The sequence below is a fragment of the Nomascus leucogenys genome, chromosome 6, assembly GCF_006542625.1.
Source record: "Nomascus leucogenys isolate Asia chromosome 6, Asia_NLE_v1, whole genome shotgun sequence".
NCBI lineage: Eukaryota > Metazoa > Chordata > Mammalia > Primates > Hylobatidae > Nomascus > Nomascus leucogenys.
Genome location: NC_044386.1, coordinates 9,434,031 through 9,439,833, shown reverse-complemented (window position 1 = coordinate 9,439,833; position 5,803 = coordinate 9,434,031).

The window sequence follows — 5,803 nt, the reverse complement described above, 5'->3', positions numbered from 1 at the left end:
CACAAGTGAAATTAATTTTAATAGTACATTTTAACCCAATTTATCACAAATGTTCCATCAGCGTGTAATCAGTATAATGAATCATGAGTGAGATATTTTGTATTTTTTTTTTTGGTCCTCTTTGACATCTGGTGTGTATTTTCTGCTTACACATATCTCAATTTGGATGCTATCTTTTCATCAGAAGTACTCGATTTGGCCAGGCACAGTGGCTCATGCCTGCAATCCCAGCACTTTGGGAGTCTGAGGTGGACTGATCATTTGAAGTCAGGAGTTCAAGATCAGCCTAGCCAATATGGTGAAACCCCATCTCCACTAAAAATTCAAAAATTAGCCAGGCATGGTGGTGGGCACCTGTAATCCCAGCTACTTGGGAAGCTGAGGCAGGAGAATCGCTGAAACCCAGAGGTGGAGGTTGCAGTGAGCTGAGATGGTGCCATTTTATTCCAGCCTGGGCCATAGAACAAGACCCTGACTCAGGAAAAAAAAAAAAAAGAAGTACTTGATTTGTGTTTAGATTTCACAAAATTTATAGTTAAGTAGATTTACATATTTAAGTTTTCCGATAACTGAGTCTAGCATCAAAAGTCATTTCCTTTACAGTTCACCTCCCACATTGACAAAACTGCTTCATTTGTTTTAGAATAATTGATTTGACTTTGAAGCAAAAGCGTATCCATTTCAAAACGACGTCAATCTAAATGAAGTGAATTCACTGGCTTTTGCATCACTGTCATCTCAGTGCTGACAGCATCAAGGTCAGAGGGTCTAGCACACACTGAACAGAGATCCGAGTGTGGCGGGATCAACAGAGCTTTCCACAATATTTTTTCTTGTCGTTTTTTCAGGAGAAGTTTTGTTTGTTTGTTTGTTTTGAGACAGAGTCTTGCTCTGTCACTCAGGCTGGAGTGCAGTGGTGTGATCTCGGCTCACTACAACCTCTGCCTCCCGGGTTCAAGTGATTCTTCTGCCTCAGCCTCCCGAGTAGCTGGGATTACAGGCACCCACCACCACGCCCAGCTAATTTTTGTATTTTGAGTAAAGACAGGGTTTCACCATGTTGGCCAGGCTGGTCTCAAGTGACCTCAAGTGATCCGCCCACCTTGGCCTCCCCAAGTGCTGGGATTACAGGCATGAGCCACTGTGCCCAGCCCATGAGAAGTATTTTGTACTGCTTCAGTTTTTTAATTTAAATGAATTAAAATGAAATGAAAAGTTGACCTCCCCAGGAGCGCTAACCCTGTAGCAGGGTAGTCACTGGCCACACCTGCGAGTCTACACTGGCGAGGAAGATTCACATCCCCAGCTGCATCCTGTTGACTTTCCATTAATCCTGTTTGTCCGCCTTATGACAGCCCTGCAGCTGGTAGTGAAAGAAAATAGACGCTCAGGACCCGAAAGTCACTATGCCAGAGGGAAAGTTCAGCCTGGGAACTGCGCAATACTGCCTTCCTTTCCTTCCCAGACAGCTGCAATGTCACAACCCTGTGTTAGAGCCTCATCCGTAAGCCAGGATCCCACAACCATGGAAGGCCACACATCTCTCCGGATGGCCTCCCTCCCAGAGCGCTCACACAGAAATTCCTTGTGAGCAGCTAGAGCTTTCAGGCTATATCCACCCCCTATAAACTAGCCCTGAAACAAGTTTTTTTGGATCTCACCCTGACGATGTCAGTTACCAGCTGATCCTCACAGAGAGGACAAAGACCAGACCAGAAATCATCCCTGAGACAAATGCGTAATTGACTTTTCCTGTGCTTCCTTTTTTCATGTGTAAAATGTAGATTTACTGAGACTCAGCGCCTCATAAGAATGCAAGCTTCTGCCTCACTGCCTCCCTCCCCCGTCTTTTCCCTCCTGCTTGCCCTTGCCTTTTTAAATATTGCCGTGCCCGAAACCCCCTTTGGAAAAAGCACAGCTCACAGATGTTTCTGTGGCTTGTGGTTGTTTTCATGCGCGTGTTCTCAACCTTGGTGAAATAAACATCTATGGATTGACAGCTGCCTCGGTCGCTTTTTGGTTAACATGGTTTTTCTCAATTACAGCCAGATAATTTATTTACTTGGCAAACTCCTCAAGCCTAGATCTGTGCCTCCGCTTAGCCCCTCTCCACGTCTGCAGACACCAAAAAGGCCATTTCTTTTCCCTCCCATGCAGGCCTGGGCCCTGCAGGCAGCTCCCTCCATCAGGTGAGACCTTAATTCTCATTGAGTTCCAGATTGAGGCTGTTTTCATCCCAACGCCTGGCCAACGTGGGCAAAGTCTTATCAGTCCTGGGGCGCCAGCAACCTGCAAACTCAGTGCATTCCTGTTCTGGAAGACCAAGCAAGAAGGATGCCTGCGGCCTCAGAATCACACCCACCTCTTCTTCTGTAAAAGGGCAGCCAGTCCAGGTAGGGCTGGCCCCTCTGAGTCCCAAGGTGGGGATGTGCTTTCCAGGCCTTTAGATGAGAGCAGCAGAAGTTATCAATGGTATTTGCATTTTAGAAAGATTAAAGTTAGGCCCCTCTGGAGAGGGAAGGAGCACAGCAGCAGGAAGCAGAGATGTGAGCCTGACTGATACGGTTTGGCTGTGTCCTCACTCAAATCTCATCTTGAATTGTAGTTCCCATAATCCCCATGTGTCATGGGAGGGACCTGGTGGGAGGTAATTGTATCATGGGGGCAGTTACCTCCCTTCTGTCCTCATGAAAGTGAGTTCTCACGAGATCTGATGGTTTCATAAGGGGCTTTCCTCCCACTTTGCGCTCTACTTCTCCTTGCTGCTGCCATGTGAATGAGGATATGCCTGCTTCCCTTTCCACCATGATTGTAAGTTTCCTGAGGCCTCCCCAGCCATGCTGAACTGTGAGTCAATTAAACTTCTTTTCTTTATAAATTACCCAGTCTCAGGTATGTCTTTAGTAGCAGCGTGAGAACAGACTAATACACTGACCGAGGCAGCAGAGTGGAGAGTTGCTGAGAGATGCAACTGCTTTTACTGCAGAGACTGAGAGGACACCAAGAAGCAAGACCCTGAGGTTGGCTTAGAGATTATTCAGCACAGATTATCCAGCACAGAATCCTGAAGAGAAGCGGGCTGTGAGGAAACAGAATTTAATTTTGGTTCAGCCTGGAATATCAGTTGAGTTTTCTTGGGCTGCAAATAACAGAAAACCTGACTGACAGTGGCTAAGAGGCTAACATTTAAGCATCTCCCACACAGTCCTCCAGGGATCCAAGGTGGTTTGGGGGTTTCTTGGTGTCAGGACCCGGGTTGGTGCCTGCATTCTCTGGGTCCTAGGGCCTTACAAATCCCAGCCACGACAGGAAGGGAAGGAAGGAGCTCTTTCCTGCACCTCTGTTTTAGCGAGGGAGGGAAATCCCCCAGCTGTGTGCCCCCTGTGTCATGGGAGAGGCCGAGGACCTGGGCATCAGCTGAAGGGGAATTGGTGACTGGATTGGATTAGACCCTGACTCACTTAGCCAGGGATGGGGTGCGCTCCCTCTGGACAGAGCTGGGCTTTGGGGGACCGTGAAGAGGAGTGTGGAGGCTTGTTGTGGGGGGCAGTTGTATGAGACCCATGTGGCTCTGTAACGTTGGAAGTCATCCATGAGGTGGCTGTGGCAGGTATGGCAGAGGGAGAGTGTGAGGAAGACGAGGGTGAGAAGCGAGGGAGGGAAGAGCTGGATGTGTCCATGCTTCATGTTTAGCTTGCTGTGGATTTGGGCAATGTACTTCTCTGACCCTCAGTTTTTCTCAATGTAAAAGCTATAAACTCAGTAAACTAACATAACTCTGCAGGGGTGCATTGTTAGAGTAGGTAGTCAGGAAGACATAAGCAGGGCAGGAGAGGTCTACCTCCCCAGGAATGTCAGGTGACCATCAGGCGATGGTCAGGTGGTTGCTAAACTGTCTCGCTAAAATAATACTTGGTCACAGCCAGCACCAGGGAACGGCAGTCTCCCTATAGAAACATCTGAAGCTGGTGATCAGTAGCTTCCTGATAAGATCTCAGGATTTGGGCAAGCAGACCCAGGCATGCACCCTAAGAGGCAAGATGGTGGACAGCCTGCTCCAAGGGAAGAGTTTGAATCTTCCCTTGGAAGGGAAAAAGAAATGCAAACCTCAGAACCATGCCAGTGTATAACACCCCAAGTCACGGACCAAACAGGGCACTTGGCCCTCTTCCAAATGCACTTTGCTTCCTTTCATTCTTGCTCTAAAACTTTTTGATAAACTCTCACTCCTCCTTTAAAACTTGCCTCAGTCTGTCCCTCTGCCTTACGACCCTCAGCTGAATTCTTTCATTCAAGGAGGCAAGGATTTGATTTGATGTAGACGCTTCAGATTCACACTGGTAACAGTAGGTGAAGTGTCATCAGCATGCCTCACCCTTGAGTAAATGCTGGTGGACCCAGGGTGGTTCTCCCTGAATGCATATTAAGTGGCAACTGCAGAGGGGGATGGCCAGAGGTGGGGAGCAGCCAGGGATGTAGGAGCAACTAGAGGGCAGAGCTCCAGGAAAGCCACCAGAGGAGCTTCAAAAAGGAAGAGAAATTTTTTACAAAAAAAGACAGGAAAAGGTTGTGTGTGTGAGAAAGAGGACTCCAACTCAGAGAGCACCCCAGGGATTTGCAGCAGAAGGACACAGTGATTGCAGCACGGGTGGTTTCTATGAAGGGCGGGGTCCACAGACCATCGCTGTGGGTGGAGGGAGCAGAAGGTGGAAGGCAGGAGAGGAAGGGGGGCTAACAACAGTGCTGCAGAGTAACAGAGTGAACAGGAAGGGATGGCTCCAGGGGACAAAATTGAAGGGTTTTGTTTTCCTATGCTTTGGTTTTTTTCTTTCTTTCTTTTTTTTTTTTTTTGTTGAGACAGGATCTGGCTGTGTTGCCCAGGCTGGAGTGCGGTAGTCCAATCACCGCTCACGGCAACCTCTATCTCCCAGGCCCAAGCAAACCTCCCTCCTCAGCCTCCTGAGTAGCAGGGACTACAGGTACATACCACCACACCTGGCTTTTTTTTTTTTTTTTTAAGAGACAGAGTCTCACTGTGTTGCCTAGGCTAGTATTGAACTCCTGAACTCAAGTGATCCTTCTGCCTCAGTCTCTCAAAGTGCTAGGATTACAGGTGTGAGCCACTGCACCCGGCTGGTTTTTGCTTTTTAAGGTGAGATTCATGCTGGAAAGTGCTAACAGAGGAGGGGAGGCTGTGTGTGCAGGTAAGAGAGATTTAGACAGGAGGAGCCTATTCTCAGGGTCTAAACCAGCGAAGAGCTGGATTCTTACCATGCTCCATGTCCCTTGCATGTTGGCAGAGGAATTACATCATCTTCATCTCCGGGTGAAGCCTCAGTGGATGGGGCAGCCACTGCCTTGAATAGTGCGCTATACTGTGTGCTCAGAAGAGCGAGCCTTGGAGGGTCTTGCCTTGGCATGTACATGCTCTAACCCGGAAATCATACTGCTGCCACAGGACACTGGACTGTACTAGTGTAGGGGTTAAGGGAAAACTTCCATATCACCCTCTGAAAGTCACTGACAAGAGGCATATTAAGAGGAAAAAAGGCATACAAATTTATTTGATCATAGTTTTATGTGACATGGGAGCCATCAGAACGATGACCCAAAGACACAGGGGAAATTGTCCTTTACTGATTGGTTGTTTTAGAGACAGGGTCTTGCTCTGTCACTCAGGCTACAGTGCAGTGCTGTGATCATGGCTCACTGCAGCCTCCAACTCCTGGGCTCAAGCAATCCTCCAGCCTCAGCCTTTCAAGTTGCTGGGACTGCGAGTGCGTGCCACCACACCCAGTTAAGG